This window comes from Pseudorca crassidens, chromosome 9 (assembly GCF_039906515.1).
Source record: "Pseudorca crassidens isolate mPseCra1 chromosome 9, mPseCra1.hap1, whole genome shotgun sequence".
In the NCBI taxonomy this organism is placed as follows: Eukaryota; Metazoa; Chordata; class Mammalia; order Artiodactyla; family Delphinidae; genus Pseudorca; species Pseudorca crassidens.
Window position 1 is genome coordinate 23527081 of NC_090304.1, and position 26245 is coordinate 23553325.

At 44.0% G+C, this 26245-nt stretch overlaps 1 protein-coding gene across 6 annotated transcripts in view; it reads left to right on the plus strand.

Moving 5' to 3' along the window:
- Positions 1-26245, plus strand: part of SLC1A2 (solute carrier family 1 member 2) — a 148921-nt gene that overhangs the window by 62406 nt on the left and 60270 nt on the right. The window contains exon 1 of one of the 6 annotated variants that reach the window (XM_067749447.1): positions 25924-25943. The exons of the other annotated variants lie outside the window; for them this stretch is intronic. The gene's annotated coding sequence lies outside the window, so the exon portion shown is untranslated. Of the gene's footprint in view, positions 1-25923; positions 25944-26245 lie in introns of those variants that run through there. 6 annotated transcript variants of the gene reach the window in all.

Consider the following 26245-nt stretch of genomic DNA (forward strand, 5'->3'; position numbering starts at 1 on the left):
ACCTTGCCTGCTTCAGGGCCTTTGCACTTGCTGTTCTCACTCTCAGAATACATTTCCCAGGGATTCCACATGGTCACCCTTACTTTCTTCAAGTCATTGATTAAATGTCCCCTCCTGACCCCCTTATATAAAATAGTCCCCCGTCACTCTCTGTCCCACCCACCATTACATCACTCCATTGTTTTTTCACAGTACTTTACAGTACTTATTACCATATGACATTAATTATTTGTTCATGACCTCACTCTTTGTGAGCCTCTATTGTGTTCACCGATCTTTCTGTGGTATGTAGAATAGTGCCAAGCCCAGAGTAGATGCTCAGTAAATATCTTCTGAATGGATGAGTAAACGAACAAATTAATAACTTTGATCATATTTGGGTCTCAGATGTAAAAAGTATTTCTTTTTTTTTTTTTTTTTTTTTTGTGGTACGCGGGCCTCTCACTGTTGTGGCCTCTCCCGTTGCGGAGCACAGGCTCCGGACACGCAGGCTCAGCGGCCATGGCTCACGGGCCTAGCCGCTCCGCGGCATGTGGGATCTTCCCGGACCGGGGCACGAACCCGTGTCCCCTGAATCGGCAGGCAGACTCTCAACCACTGCGCCACCAGGGAAGCCCTAAAAAGTATTTTTTAAATGATGGAAAATGAAGGTCTGAGTTCTTTTTAAAAAAATTTTATTGAAATATAATTGATCTACAATTCTGTACTAGTTTCAGGTGTACAGCAAAGCAATTCAGTTACACACATATGTATATAAACATATGTATTCTTTTTTTACATTCTCTTCTGTTATAGGTTATTACAAGACATTGACTATAGTTCCCTGTGCTATATAGTATATTCCTGTTGGCCATCCGTTCTATACACAGTAGTGTGTGTATTCCATTCCCAAACTCCTGATTTATCCCTCCCCCCATCCGGAGCAATCACAAGTCTGCTTTCCAAGTCCGTGAGTCTATCTCTGTCCGGCAAATAAGTTCACCTGCATCACTTGTCTAGACTCGCCACACAAGCAATACTACATGAAGTTCATCCTGCTCTGTCTGGCCCACACCACCCAGCACAATAATCTCCAGGGCCATCCATGTCGCTGCAAGTGGCAGCATTCCAGTCCTTTCCATAGCTGAGCAATATTCCACCGCACACACACACCACATCCTCCCTCCATCCATCCCTCGATGGCTTCCCAGGCTGCCTTCACGTCCTGGCCGCTGCAAACGGTGCTGCTGTGAACTCCGCCACCTGAGTTCTTAGCGTGGCCACTTCTCAGCCATGTACCTTGGGTTTCAAGAATTTCATCTGCTGTGAAATGCTCACCTGGGCACTGCAATGGATGTTTAGGCAGAAGCCTTCTAGGGATTTCACAGTGTTGGTGCATCTATCATTGATTTCATCAATCCTTCGAAATTGCCAGATCTGTGTGTGTGTGTGTGTGTGTGTGTGTGTGTCAAAATGAAGGGGTCAGATCTTGGTGCACCGATATTATTATTATTATTGATTGTTATTATTCTGGTGCACAGATAATGGGTTACCCCCTGTGAAGATGGAGTGCTGACATTACAGACACATCACCATGTTTGTTGTGACTTGCCTGGGTCCTCACAATGTGTCAGGGCAGGACAGTGATGAAAGTCTCACTTGCAAGCTGCAGCCCTATCCTAGAATCATTATTATTAACATTCTGGGGAAGATGTCCCAGTGTTGAACGTAAGTGGCCAGGACCAGTTTGGGGCTAGTATTTTCTGTTACATGAACTGCTGTGTGAATGGGATGCAACTGCCTCTGTTACTGGCCAAGGAAAAGTGGAATTCAGACTAGGAAAAGAGATTCTGCATTTTCCTCTAATTTTGAAGAAGATAAAATGTACCCAGTTTTCCAGGAAGTACATTTCCTCTGGTCCTGCTGGACAGGTTATTTGTTCTGTTTCTTGGGCATAAACCTCAGAATCATTTCGGACTTAAGGTTATCTTTTGTCAGTATCTGTGTTGGGTGAGCTTGAAAGTAAATTCAGCACAAAGGGCTTATGACCTCCCTGATAACAACTCCTTTCTAAAGGACAGCTTCTAAATTTTGTCTTTTAAAAAGTTAATACTTTCCTGCGTTAAAAAATTTTATGTTCTCTTCAAAACATTTTAGATGGCTGATTCACCATTCCTCAAAATAAATTTTAATTATAGAGCATGACACATGACTTTTTTAAAAAGTCAAAACCTACACACAAAAAAAGCCTGCAAAAAATGTGTAAACACACACCTGCCTCGAAAACCCTCTTTTATTCCCAGAGTTAAACCCTGAGAGTATTTTTTTGCTTCTCCTTCCAGAATTTTTCTCCATGCATTATAAATGTCCATTATAAATGTATAACATTGTCACATATTTATATCTTGGAGATTTTTCCAAATAGTGATACATCAGCCTTTTTAACACGTACATAGTCTTTCATTGCATCAAAGTGTATCAGAATTTTTTCAACCATTACATATTGATGGAATTTAGGTTATTTCACAGGTTTTACTATTATAAACAATTCAGCAAAGAATGTACGTCTTTGTGCACAGACATACACATTTCTCTAGGACAGATATTAAGAAAAAATGTTTCCGGGGTGGGGATCAAAGGGTATTGCACACTTTTTATTTTGATAGAAACTACCACATCAACCCTCCCTCCACCCTGCCTTACCAATCTAGACTCCCATGTTAAATTTCCCATGTCCTTGCCGATCCTAGATGTTATAACTTCAAAGTGTTTTGTCAATTTGATGTGAGAGCTGCTGTTTTCCTTTGCTCTGCCCTGATTTCCAAGGTGATTGAGAATCTTTTTGTCTGTTGCTTGTGATACTGCCTAGGTTGGTGGGTTTTTAACATGGTTTTCACACATTTTCGTTAATAAGACTATTTCAGAAATGCCTCTCCTCCAGGGCTGACACTCAGGTGGTAGTTAAAATGTTGAAATATTTTGCAAAAACAACCGGCTTTTACCATATGTGTATGGATAGGGATGTGAAAGTGATTTGGAGGTATAAAGCATTTTCTGATCTGGAAGTCAATACGGAAACATAGCTCTGGTTATGTTATATACTTTAATAACTCTGAAAACACAGAATCCTATGGAAAGGAATATGTTGGTGTACATAGCTGGCTTATAACCATACTATTAAAACTAATGTTAGAAGAATGAGACTCCCTCTGTCACTGATGTGGTCTGTGGCTAGGTAATAAACCAGATGAAATAACCAAAAATAAATAAATAAATAAATCAAATATTGAAATACTTTCACACTTGTTGGTAGAGTGCCCTGACCTCAAGTTTCTGTTCCCTCACCTCCTGCCCTGGACCTGCCTGGGAGGCAGCAACTAAGAGGTTAATGAGCAGGCTAGAGCGGCAGGGGACCTTCAAGGCCCTGCCCTGTTGCAGTTCCAGCTCTGATTCAGGTGGTTTGGCACCTGACGTACCATTTAAAAAATATTTCGACAATTTTCTCCCCTACTCTCAACCAAATGTACTCCACCAGTGTTTTAAGCCATTTGGAAGTTTCTGGCTTCTGAGACATTCACTGGAACAGACCGCTGCCTTGCTCCTTGAACTGGTCTCTGCTTTGTTTGCCGATTTCCCAGGATTACGCTTACGTCATTTCCTTTCGCCCTTAGACTGCACACCATAACCCCAGAGGGCACACTGGGGGAATAAGATGCCCCTTACGTAACTTGTTACGTATGAGTCCAAAGATCCAAGTCTCACTGGAGTGTCTGCTGAGTTTTCTAAGAAGTGTGAAAATTCACTTTGACAAGGGTTTATGTTGTCTCTTTTAGTCAATTGAATGCTTTAAAAAGCATTTTGTTATTTCAAAAATAGCCGAAGGAAATGGGACAAGAAGAAAGGACAGTACTGCTACTCTGTGGCAGACACTTAGCAGAAGTTATTGTATCTGATTTAATCTTCTCTGAAATCCTCTTTCCTTCTAAGAAGACGGAGGGCTGAAAATGAGTAGCTGAGGCTCATACAGCTGGAGATACCAGCCCTGGGCTGTAAAGCCAGACCCAGGTTCTGCCTATAGAATGTGCCTGTGTGTGTGTGTGTGTGTGTGTGTGTGTGTGTGTGTGTGTGGACAGCTCTGTTTCAGGTCCTGTTCTCTTGAAGACAAACTTTGCCCACTGACATAAAGCTGATAGGGAGCTGAGACCATTCTGAAGACTTCCAGTGCCTTGGGGGCCAGGCTGAGGCCAGCTCTTTGATCTCTGTGTCAGAGATACCCTCCTGGACCTGGCTGTGCCCAGATGGACTGGAGGCTTTGTGGCTGGAACCCTGGCTCCTTAATGATCCCCTTCCCCTTTACCTCAGAGCTATGGCAGACCCCAAAGCAGCAGGTCCTGTGTCACATACTTGCCTGTCACGAGCTGGGTCCCATTGCTTCTTCTCTCTCTGTTCAGGGAAGTGACATGGAGAAGAGATCACGCCAGGGTGTATGTTTGCAGTGGCCAATCTCACCAAGCCTCAAAGAAAAAGCTTAACCAGGAAGCTTGAGGAAATGGGGTTCTGGTCATCTAACTTTTGAGTCATTGGGAGATGAAACTAGAAGGTTTGTCGTTAAATATATTTTTGGTAATTCTCTTATTTTTAATCCTTACATTGAAAAAGTAATTAACACACAAGGCAAAACATTCAAATTTTGCTAAAGAGGAGGTAATAATCAATGAGTCTCCCTCTCACCTGAGATGCCCGTTTACTCATTCTTCTCCTCAGAGGCCATCGCTATTAACAGTGTCCTGTGATCCACCAGAAATATTATCTGTAATCTTTTTGTATACAATAACAAGTGTGTATATTTTATATCTGTCATGTAATCATCTGTCCATCCATGTAACCATCCATCCTTCTATTCCAACGTATGCTTAACTCTTGTTGAAAATCATTTGATATTCTCACATTTATTTTCTCATCTTGGTTTGGTGTGTTAGGACCAGTACATCCCTGACAGAAGGTCTTGTGTGTCCCCTGGGATGCCTGTCTGAGGTCCAGTCCTCATTATAAAGTCCTCTAGCTGGTGAAGGTATAGCACCGAGTCACACACCAACCTCCCTGAGAGGTTGTGTTGCCACACCCTGCACCATACTCCTCCTGGTGTTTGTCCTTCTCTCCAAAGCGGAATATAAGACGATGCTGTAGGAGTGGGGTGATAATTTTCCCTCTGCTCTTCTAGGTTCTTGGCTGATAGCTCGTGTAATAAAAAGGCAGATTAACAGGAGAAAAACAAATTTAATTGCTTATGCACATAAGTACAGGAACTCCATAAAGATATGAGACCCAAAGGCAGCCTGGCCATCGAGACTTACATACCATCCTGAGCTAAGAAGAAGGATAGGGGTCTAGGGCTTCAAAGGGGAGGGAGGCAGTTTGCAGGGAGAGAAGAAGAGCAGATATTTGGCAAACAAACATTTGCCCTGCCGTGCAGTTAAGTCTCTCAGATGAAAAAGTTACCTCTGGTAATAGCTTTCTTCCAGAGATACAGACCTCCTTTCTAAATTCTTTTAGGCAGTTAAGGGGAAGGTAAAAAGCTTTAACTGAGCCTGCTGGGCCTTGATTGACTCCACTCAAAATAATCCTCATACCAAAGAGGGATATTTTGGGGTGGCATGTTCTGCTCCCCTTCAAGGCCCTGTGGGATGGATGGATCCAGTTGGGTGAGATTTCATGGAATCCGTGCTTCAGCAAAGACTGCCCTTACTGATCCCTTGCTAGAGAAGGATCCTGATTTATAATCCTGCTCCCTACATGGAGACTACCTTTTTACATAATGTTGATTGCTAGATAACCGTATGCTCCAACAGAAGGAGGTAAGTTGTCTCTCCAGCAAATTTTTTTCCCAGTTAAGTATGGCAAGAATGAAGGGCTGAGAAATGGCTAAGACCCCAGTTTTTATTACAACTTCCTCTGAATTACCACGTGAGAAGCCAGTACTCTACTGGGCCTTGTCACGGGATAGTCACAAGTAGAAGGCACCACAGGGATATCCAATGCAAATGGCTCATTTTACCAATGAATCTTAGGCCCAGACCAGAGACAACACATGAACAAGTTTATACAGCAAACTAGTGGCGCTTCAGAATTTGTAGCTGTTGCCTCTGGCCCTTCTCCTGCAGTTTTGAAGGACTCTGCCCTGTAGACACATGGTACACCTAGGACATTTGTAAACAGAGGTAGAATCAGACCATAAACATTCATTGACTTTTGGATCCAAACTGGGTAGCGTGGTGACTTAGTATCGATACTATTCTTGGCACATTCTTGGGCCAGTGGAAAGACCTTATTCTGGACCAGCATGTGTTTTTATGACTCAGGAGAACTCCTTGCTGTTGGGATGACTCCGATGTTTGTTTTACATGAAGATTACCAAACACCTCTTGGTACTTTTGAAAACAGTGTATGAAATGGAGAGTTACTCATTGCCTTGCTTACTGCCCTCTGCCACTATTTCTGTTGGCTTGGTATGCCGGTAGCCATCCAAACATCTAGGTTTGGATGAAAGGGTTCCCCGCAAATCCGCCATCAACATGGACAGAGAGAGGCCCATGGGCATTTTTATCTACACTAAGTGGGTCATACGCTTTGGGCAAATTCTTCCTGACTAGCAAAGCCCTCTGTGGGTTTTGGTTAACCGGTCATCCTGCAGTGATCCAGAGGTGGATATTATAGGACCACAGCTCTTCAGCTTTTTTTTCTTTTGCAAATTTATTTCCAACTTTCATTACTCAGGGTCATTTACATAAATCAATGAAAAGAAATTTTTCATGAATCAAAAACAAGCCATATAGTCCTCTGGTCTCAAGTACTACAGAGACCTCGGTAAACAGAATGGAACATTTGGGATTTGGTTTACTGTTCCTCTAACCCAAGGGTCAGTAAAGGTCAGATAGTAAATATCTCATGCTTTGTGGTCCGTTTGGTGGGCCATGATTTTCTGACTCCTGCTCTAGGCTCTAGTTAGTTAGAAAAAGAAGACCAAGGGATGGAGTATTTGAACTGGCTGCCCAGTTACTTGAATGTGGTCTTTAAAAACTTGAGCTTTAGAGTTGGACAGATGTAGGTTTAGTTCTGTGGTTCTGCTGCTTAGTGGGTAAGTTTAGGCATGTTAGTTTCCTTGTCTATAAAATGGGGACAATAATAGTCTCCCCTTAAAGACTCATGAGGATCAAGCAAAGAAAGTCACTTGCCACAGGGCTGGTATCTCTAAATGATAGTATAACTAGCACTATTACTGATAACCAAGACCAATGAATAAGAGGGACTATTCAATAGCATGCAGTTGAGGAACTGACCTATCTGTTTACCTTCAAAGGGAGCGAGGTAGGGAATGCCAAGAAAGCTCTTTTCATCATCATCTTCTAAGGGGGAAAATCTGAGACTGGATCACATTGGCTTTGCATTGTTGCTAGGAGCCTAGTGCTAACTCATGACAGGCCGTCTTCCTTTCTCCACAAAATGAGTCCTTACATCATTCAGAGGAAAGTGCAAAACAATAATCCCTTTCTTTTACACACACACACACACACACACACACACTCACTCTACCTGGAACAATTCAAGCACAGGTCTATGATGCAGTAATTCAAGGAATATCTAAGAATGCATTCTCATCTGGAAGTTCCAGGTTCTCACAGCCAACATATTGTGGTGGAAAGAGATTGGGTTTTGAATGAACACAGATCAGCCTGTCATTTCCCGCTCTGCCCTTTCCTAGCTATTTGACAGCAGGCAAGTTACTGAATCCTGCTTCCTCAATTGTACACTAACTTACAATCACTTCTCACACTGTACAAAATGTCTGTCTTAAAAGATGCTGCAAATCATTGCTGCCCAGCCGGACCGTACAGGCTGGGATCCAAATGACCAAATCTGCACACCCTGCCCTTTATGGCAGACTTGGAACAAAAAAAGGCCGAAGTGATTCTCAGCATTTTAGCACACGCTGAGTCATTACTCTAGAAGGTTCTAATCCTGCAACCATGATATCAAGGAGACCTGCTGAGAAGACAATGTAAAGCCTACTCCACCCTCTGTGGCCTGCCAGCCTGACATTGATTGTACCTCCTCCATTGGCTCTATCTGCTGTCAGGTCACTTGCTTTTCTGTGTTCACAATTGTCCCCGAGAACCTTTGCTCAAAGCTGTAAGTCATGTGACATCTTTAGAAACAACATGATTCACTCTAAACCATGCTCCACCTGCTTTGCAGCCTGGCCAATAAATCTTCATTCCTTGATTGGGGATTTTATTTCAGCACACAGGGAATGGCCGCCATCTATTCAGTGATGAAACTAAATGGGACAAGGCCTGCTAACTTAACAGGAGCCAGGCAGGTGTGCAGATGAGATCAAGAGGTAGTTTACTCTCCTGTTAACATTTTTTTTTTCAGGCAAAACAGCAGTGCAAGCATGATGACAAGTGGTATTTGACATTTGGCCTTCATGTCAGGGAGCAATAGGGACTGGTGGGGACCGTGGCAGACTGGAAAATCTGTGTCTGTCTAAAGGACAATCACTTCTCAGTTCTAGCTGATTGTTGCCACTCAGGAATGAAGTCTGAGGATAGCTAGATTTTTCCAGTACTTTAAGAGATGGGAGAAATCTGAATTTTGATGTGAAATCTACTAGCTTTTACATTTTGTTAAGTAATTCAAATTAAAAAAACAGCAACAACAACTGTGTGTTACTCTTGCATTTATAAGCACTTACATAAACTGAAAGAGAGAACTGGTGGGGAAAAAATGAAGTTGGGATGGGGGAAGATGGTCATGTGGACCAACACCTCAAAAATTGTATACAGGGCTTCCCTGGTGGCGCAGTGGTTGGGAGTCCGCCTGCCAATGCAGGGGACGCGGGTTCGTGCCCCGGTCGGGGAAGATCCCACATGCCGTGGAGTGGCTGGGCCCGTGAGCCATGGCCGCTGAGCCTGCGCATCCAGAGCCTGTGCTCCACAACAGGAGAGGCCACAACAGTGAGAGGCCCGCGTACCGCAAAAAAAAAAAAAAAATTGTATACAGCCTTTCTTGTAACACACTCCAAGTGCAAAAGCTTGCCTATTTCATTCAAGTTTTGTCACGTTCCTTAGACATTACTTACTAAGGCAGGAAAGTGGTCAAACACCTTTAAGTACTTTTCAATAACAAGGTCAAAACGAAGAGTATTGATGTTTAGTTAAGAAGAATTTAAATGATTAACAATTTATTGGCAGTTATCACTGCAAATTAAGAGGTTTTTAGAATTCCCAACTTGTTATCGTTAATAGTGTCACTGAGTGTTAATAAGTTACTGCTGACTGAACTTAACAGTAAAGAAAAGGAACACTTGCCTAAAGGAGTGAATGCGTTCTGTGACTTCTCTCCATTATTTTTAGTGTAAAATATATATGAATATATTCTTAGTGGCTGAGAAAGAGACCTCTTTGGGAGGACTTGACATGCTGTGTAGGCATGGGGAAGAGACACACTCCAAGCAGCATGCTGGAGGCAAAACAGCTGGGCAGCTGTTGGACAATCCATCAGGCTCGTGTTTTGCTCAATGGACTATGGAAATTGAGAGTGAGAAATTTGGGGGAGTCTGAGGAGGAAGAACAAAGATGCTTCCCACGAACTTCTATTAGGTGTTTGCTGGGTGGTGTGTGATGTAAAACCTCTTCCCCTTCTCCCCATACAATAGTGATTACCGTGTATTGGATTGTGGAATTGCATCTGTTTTCAAGTAAGGGACAGTGGGCTGACTGTGAGCACCTAGATGGGGTGGGTAGAGGAAGGAGGCAAAGTCACCCATGGCAAGAAAGCCTGCCACTTCTGTGTTAACCCAAAGCCCTAGGGTGTCCTGGAGTCCAGGACACTGATATCAAGGAACACTGCAGATCTCACCCAATCCCTACTGATCTCAGAGAGGCAGCAGTGAATGGTGGCTTGAAGTAAGATCTTAGTTTTCTGCCCAGGAATTGCACCAGGGCAGCCTGGATGAAAACCAGGAATCCTGGCTGCTCGTCCACCAGAGTCTAGAGGCTGGAAGCAAAATTCCCGTGGCCCTTGCCCCCATTGAAAAATGCATTTCTCAAGGAGGCAAAAACTGTAAAAACAGGTACAAAGTTTATTGTTAGAGACACAGCACAAGTGGAAGATCACACAGGGAAACAGTTTAGTTAAGGCAGAAGGCAAGCAGAGAGATACATACCAGGAGAGAAAGGGTGTGGGCGTCCCCCCTAATAAGGAGGAGTGCGGTAAAGAGGCGGTTAAGTCAGTTATATCCGCAGTTCTTCCAGGTCTTTGTTTACCTTTGGCCAATTACCTGGTTTCTTTTTCCACACCTGACCCGTCCTAGGGCCCTCCTCAGCATGTGTGCACAACCCTTTTCCAAGATGGATTCCAGCCCAGAGGCCTATGGGGGCCTTGGCATCACCTATTATGGGGTGGCACCCCCTCCCTTTTGACCCCCAAGGAAACTTTCTGCGCATGTGCGGTGTCTCCCTTGACCCAAGGATGGGAAATATGTGACCTCTTGATCTTTTACTCAGACAGGGCCTAGCCCCTCCCTGTCCCTGCCATAACTGTTATATTAAAGTGTCCACAGGGGGCAAAGTCCAGCTATTTACTCTGTTCTTGTTGTTATTTCGATCTGGAAGTGCAGACAGGAGGCTGGTTGTAAATATCTAGCCTGGAGCCCACTTGCCTTCTGCCTCAGGAAATGTAAACAGGAGACTAGTTGCAAATGTCCCGCCTAGAGCCCATCTCTTTCCTGCCCCAAGAAATGTGAACAGGAGGCCAGTTGTAAATGCCTAGCCTGAAGCCCATCTATCTCCTGCCTCGCTATGACCATGTTTTATCCTAGCACTTAATCCGATCGACTGGTTTTCACTGAACACCTTGGGTGTCTGGCATTGTACATGCCGTTATATGGTGGATACAAGGAATGACAAGACATGATCCTTGTTTTGATGTCATGATTTAAGAGCCAACCAGATAAGGCCTTGACACAGAAAGAAACCACACTCAAATAAATGAAAGATTTTACAGGTTGGACAAGATTGAGCCTTTCTTCCCAAGCACCTGGGATGAAGGACTTTCACCTCAGTTACTGTGGAGTGAAGTGGTGTTGGTGGTCTAGTGGCCAGCATACCAGACCACTTCCAGGGATGGCAGGGAGAGTTGCTGCTGGAATGACTTCAGGAATGCATAAAAATTCAAGGTATGATCACCTATGTTAATTAGAAGCCCTGGTTGCTTTTGGCAAGGTCATCAGACATTAGTTTGAGCTTCTGGTCAACTTCAAGACTAAGGAGTTTTTTACATCCTTTCCTTGTGCTTTCTCTAGGCTCCTTTCCAAATCTGTATCCACAGGAGGAGGCTCTTGTTCAGTGCCTGAGTTGGGAAGGCTTCTGCCACTTACCAAAGTTACCTCCTAGATCCTACAGACTTGGGTCCCCCTTGTACCTGTACCTTAACAAAGTCTTAATGAGCACCTAATGAGTATTGGGTCCAGGGGTAGATACAGGCCCTTCCCTTGCAGAGTTTAAAGTCTAGTGGGGAAGACATGCAGACATCAAGGAGACAATCTGAATGTGATGAAATGTGAAGTGCAGGATATTACAGGCATGAAAAGTAGGTTGGGGGCTCAAGATAGGATTACTCAAAGAAATGACATCAGAGTCAATTAAGATTTCAGGTTCTAATGTAAGAAGTAATACAGTTCTAGAACGCCATGAACTGCGACTGGCTCTTAAAAAGGGGGAAATGGATCATGAAAAAGGATGTAGTCCACTTGTGCGCTGGGCCACGTTTACATAGAGCACCGTGAATCAATCTGTCTCAATCAGCTACCAGTTTGAGAAATGCACATTCTTCTCTTAAGAAGGAACTTTCCTGGTGAGAGGTTTACCATTCTGTGGTGATTGAATGACTCAGTTTATCACTTGTGAAATAAACATATAACACTAGTTAAGAGGAGATTGGGCAGTCAATCTGGTGGAATCAGCAGGGACTGAACAGTTGACAGATCGATAGCCACATATTTAGCAGCGTATTAGAAGGAACCAAAGAAAGAAAAAACACAAGTCATCTAGGAGGCCCTGAGATGCTTCCTTGGGCTTCATTGTTAAACTAAAGCAATAAAACAGCCGGTTACTTTTACCAGCAAAAGAGGCTTAACCGGGAGCAGAGAAGAATTGCAATTTGGAACATGCAACTATGGTGAAACATGTGCAAATCTGGTAAAGCAAAGGAGAGGCGACTCTTTTATGGAGGAGAAGGGGAAGTTGGGAGGGGCTGTTATAAACAAAAAAGTCCACTGGAGGAAACTGGGGGTCCAAAGTCTAGGGGCTTTTCATTGGCTGAGTTGTGACAGTCTCTCACTGGCTGAACTGTTGCCAGACAAGCGGAAATTTTTCTTCTTCCTGCTCAGGGTAGTAAAGTAGGGTCTCTCCCTGCTGGGGATGCAAAGTATGTCTCTTCCTGTTGGTCTGTGCATGAGAGCTCTCCCTTCTGGTCCTCTGACTCCATTGTAGCGGGGTTTCCGTTCATGAATTTTTACAGGTGATGGGAGCCATTTAGAAGCATGATGTTGACCAACCTTTGAAACAGATTAGTGGTTAAGCAAAGATGTTGCTTTAGCCTGTGTTTATCTAGAGCTTCCCTCAAAGCTGGAAGAGGGAAGGAAGGGTGGCGTCGAAGAATTCTGCCTGCATCTCAGTAAGGGAGGCTGAGAAGCAAGTATTCGAGCATACTGCCTCTCTGGACAGAACTCTAGAAGGAGAGGAGTGGATATTGATAGAAACTCTCAGTATCTGCCGCCTGGCCTCTTAGGCTTATGATAAACATCAAATAAGATACTTAGCCTGGGATCTGGTAGTACACTAGCTTTCTATTGTTGCTGTAACAAATTGAGACAAATTGAGTGTCTTAAAGCAGCACAGATTTATCTGTTTTCTTATAATTCTGCAGATCAGAAACGAAAATGGGTCTCACTGGGCTAAAATCAAGGTGTCAGCAGGTCTGTGTCCATTTCTGAAGGCTCTAAAGAAGAGTTTGTTTCTTTGCTTTTTCCAGCTTCCAGAAGCTGTCCACGCATTCCTTGGCGCATGGCCCCTTCCTCCATCTTCAAAGCCAGCAATGTTGGACTGGGTCTTTCTCATGTTGCCATTTCTCTAGCTCTCTCTCTCTCACCTGCCTTCTTCTACTTTTAAGAATCCTGGTGATTATATTGGTCCCACTTGAATAATCCAGAATAAACTCTCCATCTCAAGTTCAGTTAATTAGCAACCTTAATTCCCTTTGGCCGTGTAACTGACATAGTCACAGGTTCTGGGGATTAGGACATGGGCATTTTGGGGGAGTGGGCATTATTCTGTATCCGTATTATTATGCTGGTACACAATAAAAAGTCAATCAATGGTCCTTATTTATTACCAGTACTCTTAGTAACTTCCTTCTCAAGTGTGAAGTTACCTACTGGCCTTCATTCTTCAAATGCAGGACTGAAGCCTCAGCTCTGGTAGATTTTAGAAAGCCTTCCTGACTGGCTCAGGGGGGCAGGGACATGGCCAGACCCCACCTGGAGGGCTGTGTCTGGTCTAGGAGGAACATTGTAATGGGATGTAAATGGTTTGAGGTGCTGCAACCAGGTTGGTGAGGAATTTGAGGAAGAGAAAAATCTGGGCAGAGAGGAGAGCTTCCTTCATGTGCCTGGAAAGCTGGTGGGTGGAGGAGGAATTAGGCTTCACGTATTACAAGCGTGTTGTGATTAAGAGCATGCACCTTGCACAGGTAGAGCTGGGTTCACATCCCATCTCAGCCACTCACCAGCTGCCTGGCTTTGGGCAAATGACCTCACCTCTCTGATCTCCAGTTTTTCATCTATAAAGAAGGAATAATAATAGTATCAACCTCGTGAAAGTGTTTCGAGTCGTCAGTGAGATAGTGCATGTGAAGTGTCTAGTACATTGCCTGGTGCTAACTACTATTATTATTAACTGGTTCCACAGGGTAGAAAAATAACCAGTGGGTGGAAGCTACAGGGAAACAGATTTAGGCTCATGGTAGAGGAAGAGCTTTGTAATAGTCAAAGCTGTCCCATGGTGAGATGATGAGACGTGTGACGTCAAAAGCTCTCCTTCACTGCACCTGTTTGGGTGTTGACTAGACATCAGCGCATGGACTGACGACACCAAAGTCAGCTGGGTGCTTTCTAAAAAGTCGGGAGGTCTAGGACCCACCTGATGTGCTGAATTGGGATATTGAGGGATGGGGCTTAGAGATCTGCGGGGTTTTTAAAAATTAATTTATTTATATTTATTTTTGGCTGTGTTCGGTCTTTGTTTCTGTGTGAGGGCTTTCTCTAGTTGCGGCAGGCGGGGGCCACTCTTCATCGCGGTGCACGGGCCTCTCACTATCGCGGCCTCTCTTATTGCGGAGCACAGGCTCCAGACGTGCAAGCTCAGTAGTTGTGGCTCACGGGCCTAGTTGCTCCGTGGCACGTGGGATCTTCCCAGAGCAGGGCTCGAGCCCATGTCCCCTGCATTGGCAGGCAGATTCTCAACCACTGCACCACCAGGGAAGACCCGGTTTTTAAATAGACTTAATTTTTAAAGAAAATTTATAGAAAGTTTAAAAGTTAAAGTTTTTAGAAACTTTACAGTTTTAGATTCACAGCAAAATAGAGCAGCTGGTACAGAGAGTTCCCATTGACCCCCTTTTCCCACATGTGGACATCTTCCCTCACTAACAATACCCCACCACCGCAGTGGTACGTTTGTTACAATTGACAGACCTACACTGACCCGTCATTGTCATCCAAAGTCCACAGTTTATATTAGGGGTCACTCTTGGTGGTGTACATTCTACGGGTTTAGAGAAATGTACAATGACATGTATCTGCCATTATAGTATCATATAGATACCGGTTTTACTGCCTCCAAAACTCCTCTATGCTCTGTGTTTTCATCCCTACTCCTGGCCAACACTGATCTTTTTACTGCTTGCCTAGTTTGCCTTTTCCAGAATGTCATATAGTTGGAATCATACAGCAAGTAGCCTTTTCACACTGGCTTCTTTCACTGAGTTATATGCATTTAAGTTTCCTCCGTGTCTTTCATGGCTTGATAGTTCATTTCTTTTCTATTAGCACTGAATAATACTGTATTATCTGAATATACCACAGTTTATTTATCCATTCACATAATGAAGGGCATCATGGTTGCTCCCAAGTTTTGGCAATTATGAATAGAGCTGCTCTAAGCATCCGGGTGTAGCTTTTTGTATTTTGGAGATCAAAAGCAATCCAGAGACAGATTTGGGGCTCCAGACCAGGTAATCAGGACAAACCAGATAATTTGTCTGAGGTTGAGATTGAGGGAAGACTGAAAGCTTCCCTGGTTCTGAAATTCTAGAATTCCACGTAGTTCTTGCATCAGGCTTTGGTTTGGACTAGGCATTAGCCTTCTCTCTGGACTTTTCTCCCCCAAACCAAAATCATTCTCTTGATCAAAGGATCAGTGTCGATGTTTGTGGTTAGCACAAAGTTATCTAATATAAAGAGCAATTTTTCTAGTTCTGGAGACGGAGAGTGGGCTGACCTGTTCTTCCAAGTTCAAGACTGCCTGGGTTCAAATCCAGACTCTGCTACCCACTAACTGTGACATTGGGCAAATCTTTTAACCAACCTGTGCCTCATTTTCCCCTTCAGTAAAGGTTGCTAATAATATATTTACCTCCTGAGATTCTCGTGGGTATTAAATGAGTTCATACACGTAAAACGTTTAGAAAGAGCATGTCTAACTGCCTGGTACAAAGTAAGCTTTGCATGAACATTACTTGCTATCATTATCGTCATCATCATCATTTTTATCCTTATTATTACAAGTTACCAGGCATGTGAGTGCCTCTGAAGTGAAGAGTCCTTCCTGGTGAAGAAGTGGGGGAGCTGGAGTGACCCCTGGAGGCATCTCACACCAGCCTGTGCTTCCTGCACGCTGTGGTTGCCTGAGGGGAGGAGCCACTTCAGTGGATGCCAGTCCGCTCTGGTACACCTGAGGCCGCAGCGGGGCGTGGGCGTCCAGGAGCATGGATTGTCCAAGACGGGCAACAAGGTGATGGCTTTCCAGAGCTCACAATGCCTTTTCCTTCCCCTAGGGGCGCACTCCTCTGTTGTCCTTCTCCAGGAGCTAGGATCACATGTCCCATAAGTTGCTAGTGCCTGGGCAGAGACGGAAGTTTTGTTGTGTCCGTCACTCTGCAAACATCCCTAGAGAGGATGTAGCCAAAGGACCCTGGACTCAAAGGCAGAGCGCAGCACAGGTTTAATTCTGGCTGCTTGACCACCTGGTTCAAATTCCAGTTCTGCTGCTTCTGAACTTGGGCGAGCTTCAGAGTCTCCATTTCTTTTTTTTTTTTTAACATCTTTATTGGAGTATAATTGCTTTACAATGGTGTGTTAGTTTCAGAATCTCCATTTCTAAGACGGACTAATTCTTTTCCTCTCAGTGGTGTCATGAGGAAATAAGTCAATGGGTGTGAAAATATTTTGTGAACTATGCATATTTTAAGTTATTATTAACTTATCTGTTTAAAGGTCAACAGATGAAATGTTGGTTATTATTTATAATTTAAAAGATGAACACAGAGTGAAGTAAGTCAGAAAGAGAAAAACAAATACTGTATGCTAACACATATATATGGAATCTAAAAAAAAATGGTTCTGAAGAACCTAGGGGCAGGACAGGAATAAAGACACAGATGTAGAGAATGGACTTGAGGACACGGGGAGGGGGAAGGGTAAGCTGGGATGAAGTGAGAGAGTGGCATGGACATATATACACTACCAAATGTAAAACAGATAGCTGGTAGGAAGCAGCCGCATAGCACAGGGAGATCAGCTCGGTGCTTTGTGACCACCTAGAGGGGTGGGAGGGAGATGCAAGAGGGAGGAGATATGGGGATATATGTATATGTATAGCTGATTCATTTTGTTATACAGCAGAAACTAACACACCATTGTAAAGCAATTATACTTCAATAAAGATGTTAAAAAAATAAAATAGGATTTCCCTGGTGGCGCAGTGGTTGAGAGTCCGCCTGCCGATGCAGGGGACATGGGTTCGTGCCCTGGTCCGGGAAGATCCCACGTGCCGTGGAGCGGCTGGGCCCGTGAGCCATGGCCGCTGAGCCTGCGCGTCCGGAGCCTGTGCTCCGCAACGGGAGAGGCCACAACAGTGAGAGGCCCGCGTACTGCAAAAAAAAAAAAAAAAAAAGAGGGGAGGTCAGGACACTGGATGTGAACTTTACTACTGCCCCAGGCAGTTCTGAAGTCACTGAGTTCAAAACTCTGTGGCCTCAACAGGGTTTCTTGAGCCTAGCAATTTTCTTTCTCCTTTCTTTTTTAATTTGGCGGCTATGTTCACATGTGTGTTCAATTTCTGAAAATTAATCAAGCTAGTTACTTAAGATCTATGTGCTTTTTTGTGTGCACCTTAGACTTGAATAAAGACTTTAAAAATAAACAAGTAAACTAAATAAATTATGGTGTTAGAAGTAAATATATATTATATTTCTAGCTTGGACCCCAAATGGCTGATTCCAATGGCGGTGGATTTGCCAACAAAAGAACAGGTACTAATTTGATCCAGAAAACACCTTATATTTGGGGAACAGGTAAAGGTCTCCTTCAGGTGAGACAAAAGCAGTGGGGCTTCTGGGTAGCCCAGGTTACAAGAGAGTGGTCTCACAGGCCAAAAAAAGAAATTCCTGGTCTTTGCCTCTGCTTTTCCATGCCCATAACTGCAAAGAACTCTCACACACAGTTTATCTTCCAAAAGAAGATTCCCTGAAGGCTCGTCCCTTTGTGTTCCTCTTTTATCTTATTTTATTTATTTATTTTATTTTTTATTTTTTATTTTTTTTGCGGTACAGGGGCCTCTCACTGTTGTGGCCTCTCCCGTTGCGGAGCACAGGCTCCGGATGTGCAGGCTCAGTGGCCGTGGCTCACGGGCCCAGCCGCTCCGCGGCATGTGGGATCTTCCTATACTGGGACACGAACCCGTGTCCCCTGCATCGGCAGGCGGACTCTCAACCACTGCGCCACCAGGGAAGCCCTCTCCCCTCTTTTTATTTGGCTTCTGGGTGTGGTTCTGGTCAGGACCTGTGTCGAGAAGTTTTCCCCAGCAAGTCTTGTTCTTCAGGATAGATCTGAGAAGCTCCTTCTCACTGGGGTGTCAGTGAATGCTTTTCCCTGGATTTCTGGCTTTAATCTGGCCTCCTGCGTGGATACAAAGGAACAGGTCTCTCGAGAAGGAATTTCAAGGCCTCTGGGAGCCAGAAGCGGGTGACTTTGAAGAGCAATAGAGAAACCTTAAAGAAGCCCTGAAGCCTCACCCCACGGTGTGGCCTTTTGAACGCCAGCCCTGGGAGAACCGACCATTGGCATGGTCACGGTGGTGACTTGCCTTCTTGCTTGGAACTGACACTGTGTTTCCTGCTTGTCTGCTTGGTCTAAAAGGTGAGAAAAGGCCCACAGACAGACTGCTCTGCTCACAAAGAGAGAGAGGACTGCGCTGAAGAAAAGCAATTGTAGGGTGTGACCAAAACGCCCAGAAAGTCTCAGCTACTGGACGCCTCACCCAGTTTCTGCTGGTGCCTGAAGGCCCTGCAGCTAATTAAGCCACTTAGTCAACATTCCAGCCACTCCCCTGTCTGGGGGACTGATTGGGAAGGCTCAGTCTGGGAAGCTTCTGGGGCTAGAGAAAGAAATTCTCAGGCCTCAGGGCCAAATCCAGAGCTCTGTTAATCAAGGGAGCACCTTAAAATCAGAATCCCATTGGGAAGGGAATAAATGCCCAGACTCTTTGGTTGAAAGATCACATTTTGGAGAATCCAAATTTAGGGATGTTGATCTTGTCAACTGAGTCCTAAGGCGTCTTCCTTTGTCCTCATCAGTTTCCCCTGAAGGTCATGTTAGCTGAGCCCAGATTGGTTCATGGCTCCACCCTCCCCCAAGAATGCTGGAATCCCTGGAGCCACCACGTTTGGGCAGGGCAGCTGGATCAAAACCAGCAGCAGGGAAGGGCCAGCCCTGGGTGGTGCTGACCCACCCCTTCCTGCCACCCACTGGTTTTTCTAATGCAGGTGTTTGTGCTTTTGCTCTCTTCTCTCTTCTTCTCAGATTTCCTAGTCTTTGAGAATACTACCCTCTAGAACTGTGTCACACAGAACCTGTGACTAGAACATGTTTTTCATTCATTCATTCATTCATTTATGTATTTAAACATACAATAATTGAGCATCTACTATATACCAGAAACCATGCTGAGTGGGGGGAAGACAGAGTCAAGTAAGTCAAGATCTTGCCTTCAAAAAGTTTATATTCTAGGGCTTCCTTGGTGGAGCAGTGGTTGAGAATCTGCCTGCTAATGCAGGGGACATGGGTTCGAGCCCTGGTCTGGGAGGACTCCACATGCCACGGAGCAACTAGGCCCGTGAGCCACAACTACTGAGCCTACGTGTCTGGAGCCTGTGTTCCGCAACGAGAGGCCGCGATAAGTGAGAGGCCCGTGCACCGCGATGAAGAGTGGCCCCCGCTCGCCGCAACTAGAGAAAGCCCTCTCACAGAAATGAAGACCCAACACAGCAAAAATAAATAAATTAATTAATAAACTCCTACCCCCAACATCTTCTTTAAAAAAAAAAAAAAAGGAAAAACAAGAAAGAAATTCACTAATCAAATAATAGAACTATTATTCTTAAAAAAAAAAGAAGAGTTTATATTCTAGTGGGGAAACAGACAAGTAAATTGTGATAAATACCTTGAGAGAGGTAAGCACAGGTAAGCTCGGGTAAGCTGCAGAAGGAGCGTCCAAAAAGCAAATTTGGGAGTCAACAAAGACTTCCCGAGGGAAGTCACACTTGAATTGAGTTTTGAAGAAGAAATAGAAATTAGTCTATGAAGGCTGGGTTGGAGAGTAGGGTGGGGAGGACATCTTAGCTGGAAGAGACGGTTTGCCTCAAGGCAAACTGATTGGGGCCAAGTTCCGTGTGGCTCAAACCCAGAGTGCATGCCCCATGAATCTCCTCCAGTTGATTGAAGTTATGTGAAGTTTTCAAATGTATTTTCATGTTGTTCCGTGAACCAGAGGGGGTGGCGGTTACTTCAGAATCGACATGCCTCTGGGGACTGGGCTGGCCAGTGTGCTCCTAGGCCATGGCTCAATCTTTACTTTTCGAAAGGGTTCCCAATTTGGGAAGATCAAACACCCCCATCCCACTCTGTCTCTTGGGCCTGGAGGTTTACTGTGCCTTGGTGTCTTATTTCTGTTTTGGGTGGTGAGCCTTTCTGGAAATGGGCAATTCCACTGGGTCAAGGCCAACTTAAGTCTCCACCCTGGGGAGGACTTCACAGAAGTCCAAAGGTTTTATACTTGAGACTGTATTCCTGATGCTCTTTGAGAGGTAGTCTAGGCCATTCCACAGTGTGGAAGCCTACAGCAGTGGGAACTTCCCAGGCTCCCACCCACTTGGACCCCCTTCTAGAACTTTCTTTTTGTAAAGAGCACAAATACCATTTGTTGCTAAAGTGACTTATTAAAACTCAACAGTAGCTAAGCTATCTGAATGGTCATTTTGCACCATTTTGGGCATTTAAGACAAAGAAAGCAAACTAAAATTGAATATCAATCATATGTTAGATGCTGTTGGTGCTTTCATAAGTATTATCTTATTGAAGGCTCTGTAATGACCCAGTGAGTTGAATGTTATTGTCCAAGAGATTAAATGAATGCCTTGTCCCAGCCACAGCTGGAAAAGGTAGATTTTAACCAAGAATCCGATGACCACGTTATTATGTAATTTCATTCCACTGAGGTGCCTTCTCTCAGCTGCTAATCAGAGCCAGTGTTTTGACTTACGGCTCTTGGCAGAGTGAGTGCGATTTTACTTACTCCCTCATGGTTTTGTCTCCCATTACTTCTTCCTTCTCTCCTACTACTTCTTGTGTGAGAACATCCAAAGTCCCACCTGACTCTCTATTTGCGATTCATGTCATTAGCCAGTTTGAGCCCCTTGGCCTGGGAAGTGATATGGAGAAAGGATTCCTTTCCCTCAATTTTTCATCTTGAATGTTCCTGTGAGTGCATCCTGTCCAGTTCCACGGGAGTTGACTATGAATGAGATAGGTGGACTCTCAGTGATTCAGTGGTGGATTTGGCTATTGGCTGGTCCCAATGCCAGTTCACCTGTTTGACTATATTCCCACGGCATTGACCTGCCCACCTTAGAAGTCTAGACTGAGAATTGGTCAAGCGTGGATGGGGGATTAAGATGATGCCTGTGTCTGAATTGTATACTGAATTTGACCCCAAACTCAGCTTTAGTAGCACTAGAAAAACATGTTTATGTAGCAGAGATAGGAAAGGTAAAAACGGAGCTAAAGACATAAAGAAATGGTTGTCACTGTTATTATTGGTTTGTCTCTTATCTCTAAGTCACCCATGATCTCTAAGCTCATTCAGTGCTGGATAGAATAGAAAGGAGGCTGCATCTCTGGAACTGAAGGCTATTGATTACCACCTCCCACCCCAGGAGAATTAGAGAATCACAGAATTTTAGAACGTTAAAGAATTTCTAATCCAGCCCTCTTATTTTACAGATTAAGAGCCTGGGACCTCAAATATAAAAATCTGCCCAAACTGATACCTAAACCCCATTGGTATTTCATATTAAGAGTGTGTTTTTATCATTTCGTAGTGCCGGGTGAAGAGACTGGTTGTTGGAAATTCCCAGCTGTTTTAGAGTTCCAGTCCCTTTTCCTGTGGGTGTGACATTCTTTAGGGAACCAGGGGATTCCCAGATATGGGACAGTCACAACTGTAATCACCGTTTTGTGGTGCTTGGAGCTGACAGCACTGGTATTTCCGGCATTCTTTTTCAAATACCTTGACCACCTTGGGGGAAGGCCCCATCAACAAACACTATTTTTGCTCTTGAGGGTCTGACCTAGTGTCCGCCCCTTAGGGCCATTTCTGGACATTGTCTCTTCTGTGCCTCTGAGGTCTTTAGAGTTGAGTAGCAGAGGGTCAGATGGGTGATGCCCATTGCAGACCTCACATCCTCCAGGCAAAAACACACCGGTTGCTTTTAGCTTCCTTGGGGAACATTCTGTTGTCACCTCATTGAACCAGCGAAGGAGGAAACATAATTTGGTGCCAGTTAAGTTGACACAGAAGTGTTTCAGGCAGGAAATCCGAATCCAGCACCACATCTAATGAGCCTGTTACTAGAGGCTCTTGGCAGAGCAAGGGAAAGCAAATGCAAATGCAAAGCAGGTCCTGAGAACTGTTTAAAATTTAGCACCAGCCCCGTTACACGTTCCCTTTGGAGTCACAGAGGATGTTTTGCATGATAAGCTGAGCTTGACTTTGAAACAGGACTCACATGGATTTGTGTGAGAAAGACGGGGCAGTGACTGCAAAATTAACAGCTGTTTAAACAGTTTAGTGGAGAAGCTAAGGCTGAAGGCAATTATAGGCTCATGGTTCAAGTTTAAATTATACAAACAGCTCTCCCATCGCATGGCCTTACTTTGCTGGGCAATGGAGAGAGATGTGGACTAATTGGCTTATACTGTATTAAAGAATTATATTGCTAAATCTTCCATCCGGAAGGCACCCGGGTAGAAATAGAGGTGGTGAACAGTGTGGGGAGAGCATCAGGCTTGATGGATTTGGTATAACCAAGCCATGCCTGGGCTTTCAAAATCCTTATTTCTTGGTTCCGTCTGCATGGCCACAAGTTGTAGGGAGGGAACATTCATGAGGGAATAAGTGTGCACATTCGAAATAACCTATTGTCTTTATACAGTGGACCTACCCGATCAGGCCTTGCCCTTTCTGTTCATTGCCAAAGAAGTAAATCTGCAGGCTGTCGTGACCTCGGGCCTCCTCCTGTGTCCAACTCACCTTTCTCTGATATCCATTTCTTTTGCTTGGAACTGGGACAGTCACTGAACCTCCACCATATTCATGATGGTAATGGGATGCAGCATTACTGCCTTGACTCTTATTTGAATCAGAGCCTGTGCTAAAAACCAATGCGTGGACACCAAGATTGGCATCTGGTGGGAGCTTCGGTCTCCGGTTTGGACCAACAGATTTCCAAATTGTGTGTATGCCATTTATTTGCTAAGCTCTGGACAAACTGCCTAGGTAATTTAGGAGACCCCTTATTCCTCCAGGTTTCTGTTCAAATGTCCCCTTATCACGAAGCCCTCCTTCTCTGACCACTGGATGCAAAATAACTCTGCTTTCTTCCCACCTGTCACCCACTTCCTAGTACATTATCTCCACTTGAAATATATTTATTCGTTTATTTGTTATCCCACTAAAATGTACAGCCCGTGAGAGCAAGGGCTTTGTCTATTGTGATATTTTATCACCTAGAATAGCATGGGGCCTGTAATATATGGCCAATGGGAATTTGTGGAACAGATGCAGAATGGTATGAGGGGTGCTAGGTGGTATGCTGCCAGTCTACTGTAGAAGGGCCTGGTTCCCAGGAGAAAGCACAGTGCCCTCTATAGCTGCTCTCCAATTCTTAATTTCTTTGAGCAAACACTTATCAAGTGCTTGGGACCAGGTGTTAAAGGTGCTCTTAGGGTTCAAATATTGGTAGAGGATGTAGACATTTAAATTAAATCCATCCTTTAAGATCCAGCTCTGGTATCAGCCCCTCCTGGGGGCCTTTCTTGAACAGGCTTCTTCCCCAAAGTTAGGTTAGGCACCATTCTTACCGTGTCCCATAGCATCCTGTACAGGGCCTTATCATGGCCCATATGTAAAGCAGACAAGTACCACACAACGTGCTTTGTGTTTCCCCTTAAGAGCTCCTTAAGCGCGAGGATTACACCTTACTCATCACTGACTATAGTGTTGGACACACAGAGTCCTCAGTAAACACCAGTTATCCTTGTTATCACTGCTGTTACTATGTGCATTCAGTAACCAGCATTCACGTAGCTGTGGACGTGTGTGATCTCATTTGAAAAACTATATCTGTTCTAGGGATGTAAAGAAAGTTGTTAAAAGAGTCAATCCTAAGAGTTCTCATCACAAGGAAAAAATTGTTTTCTATTTCTTTAATTTTGTACATATATTAGATGACGGATGTTTTCTAAACTTACCGTGATAATCACTTCATGTTGTATGTAAATCAAATTATTATGCTGATCTCCCTGTGCTATGCGGCTGCTTCCCACTAATGACCACCTAGAGGGGTGGCATAGGGAGGGTGGGAGGGAGACACAAGAGGGAGGAGATATGGGGATATATGTACACGTATAGCTGATTCACTTTGTCGTACAGCAGAAACTAACACACCACTGTAAAGCAATTATACTCCAATAAAGATGTCCAATAAAAATTATCATGCTGCTTACCTTAAACTTATACAGTGCTGTGTGTCAATTATATCTCAATAAAACTGGAAGAAAAAACCCCAGAATTATAGGAAGAAATAAAGAGCATTGGAAATGGTGAATATAAAATAAAGCAAAACCAAAACTATATCTGTTCTTCTGAAGATATATAAGGCTTAGAAGCAGCTCTGTATTATGCTATACAATATTATTTAATGTTATGTTCTATAATAGTCTCCATTTCAAGCTCTCCTTGTGTTCTGGGGGATGCAGGGATCACTTAGACTGGTCTAGGATCTTTACAAAGAGTTCTCCGGGGACTCCCTGCATCCCCAGAGGCCAGCCAAGGCTCTGATGTACTTTAATAATGATTTTCTATGTGCAGAGGTTAGGAGCGCCTCTGAGCCTGGAGCACATGTTTAACTTCAAGAGGGCAAGTGACAGGCATTCTCTCAGTACTTGTGGGTTCATGACATTTTGATGCTGCCACTTTGATGAGGCAGTTTTAATTCAGGGCTTCAGGGAGATTTTGTCATGGCTTAAAAGACAAATCATTAAACATACAGTGATTTTGTGCAACTAAGAAGTGTGGCCAGGAGGCATCCGGCCACGCTGCTGGATCGGGTGTGTACGTTAACCTAATATTTGTGTGTTTTCACTTGGACACGGCTGCCTTGATGCTTGACACTTTCATCACATCACGTGGATCCTGCCAGGATGTCTGGTTTAAATACGTGTGAGTCTCACTGAAATACCAACCACGTGCCTGATTCTAACTTCGGTGGCAGGAGGGCTTCGAATGAAGCAGAAGGCAGGGGATTCCGCTCTCAAGGGGCTCCTAGAGTTTTTGCCAAGGGCTGGCTAACGAACGCATTCACCACTTCTGAACGCGTACGGCCCCCATTCTCCGTTGGCAGCTTCCTGGTTTACAGCTTCAGATTACTGGCTGGAGAAGTGTTTAAAAAATATAAAAAGATCCTAATGCAAGCATAGAAATATGGTCTATCCGTGTTAAAAAGATGGTTTTGATCATTTTCCCTGCTGTGCTGTAAAAAGAACTTTTCTGTCTGTTTCACTTGGTGACGGGAGGAAGTGGTACTTACTGCTCACCGGTCAGAAAGCCCCCGTCTGCTTGCTGTGAGCTTCACGCCCTATTTTCTTCTTTAGACTGTCTGAGCGATCATTAACACACACGTATGCCGGATAGAGATCGCCCCCAGACTAACCAGATGAGTCGAATATTAGGCCATTAAGGGAAGCCCAAGAAGCTTATATTTTGACTAATGTTATCATCTGGGCGTCCTACCAGACCATGTCACATTATTCCTAGTTTTAAAATATTCTGTTATTTATTTATTTATAATTTTTATTTTTTATTGAAGTAGAGTTGATTTACAATGTTGTGTTAGTTTCAGGTGCACAGCAAAGTGATTCAGTTATACATATACATATATCCATTCTTTTTCAGATTCTTTTCCCATATAGGTCATTACGGACTATTGAGAAGAGTTCCCTGTGCTATACAGTAGGTCTTTGTTGATTATCTATTTTATATATAGTAGTGTGTATATGTTAATCCCAAACTCCTAATTTATCCCCCCCGACCTTTCCCTTTGGTAATCATAAATTTGCTTTCTAAATCTGTTTCTGTGTTGTAAATAAGTTCATTTGTATCGTTTTATTCTGGAAGCAAGTATATTAGGCAGCCTGTTATGAAAAAGTAAGTCTTGTGTTGGGTCCCTGGTCTTGACTCTGAGACTCTGGAAGCTAAGCTTGGTGTCTTGAAAGAACGATGGTGCAACTGGGTGGGTCCCCGAACTTAAATGT